Below are 1,020 nucleotides of genomic sequence, written 5' to 3'. Positions count from 1 at the left end.
AAGCTAACGCAAAAGACAAAGTTAAGAAAGTACAAACAATGAAGAGACTACAGCGTTTTAAAAACTATGGCTATCAACCGTGGTCAGATGAATCGGTAGTGTTAGATGTTTGCTCAGGAGCAGGAGCGATAGTGTCACACTCAATGGAAAAAATTAAGAAATTAACTCTGGGTGATATATCAATGACCTGCTGTTATAGGGCTGAAACTGTAGCAATAGAGTAAGGTTTCAAATGGCTCGTAAAGATAATTAAGGTAAACAAATGCACAAGACAAAAGTAGCTATATTCACAGACTCATTATCTCTATTAGTGACGCTTAAAAATGTACTTGCGGCAGTAACAGAAGTAACACTGAGACGAATATGCGCACTAATTTTTCATATTGTGAGGCTAAGATGAGCGGTCAATTTTCAGTTTGTATTCTCACACTGCTGGGTCCTAAGATATGAAACGGCGGATAAGGGAGGAGAGAAGGGCAATAAATCACCACAGATATACCCAGCATGGACGACGGACATAGTCACGGGTACAGAAAGGCAAATCCGTTGCGAAATGGATAAGAAATTCTAAGAGGGAAAAACATCACAAACACATCACAGTGCTCCACTAAACCATATTAAACCTACTCAAAACAAAGTTCAAAATTGACAGGATAGAGGAAATCATTACAAACGCAATTTATAACAGGCAACTCGAAGCATATCGTATGGTTACGTTGTGTACTCACAAAAACAATGGAGCAGTCTGAGTGTAGATGGATTCGGGGTGATTAAGTGGAACCGGAGACTTATTCAAAGATGAAAGAGATAACTACACAAAATAAGACGAAACTCAGTCATCACATGTGTTGTTAAGACAAAATGAGCACATAATATGCCTGTTTTACAACGTGTTGTGTACACATGTCGTCATACTAGAGTAGTGCACTTAATGAAGATACACACTTTGTAAAAGTTAACAGGCACCAGCAATGAAAAACATTTAAAAATTGGCAGTGCAAGCACACAAAGGTAAATACA

The sequence above is a fragment of the Trypanosoma equiperdum genome (assembly GCF_001457755.1).
Source record: "Trypanosoma equiperdum strain OVI genome assembly, contig: ctg_451, whole genome shotgun sequence".
NCBI classification, from domain to species: Eukaryota; Euglenozoa; class Kinetoplastea; order Trypanosomatida; family Trypanosomatidae; genus Trypanosoma; species Trypanosoma equiperdum.
This window is presented reverse-complemented; position numbering follows the sequence as displayed.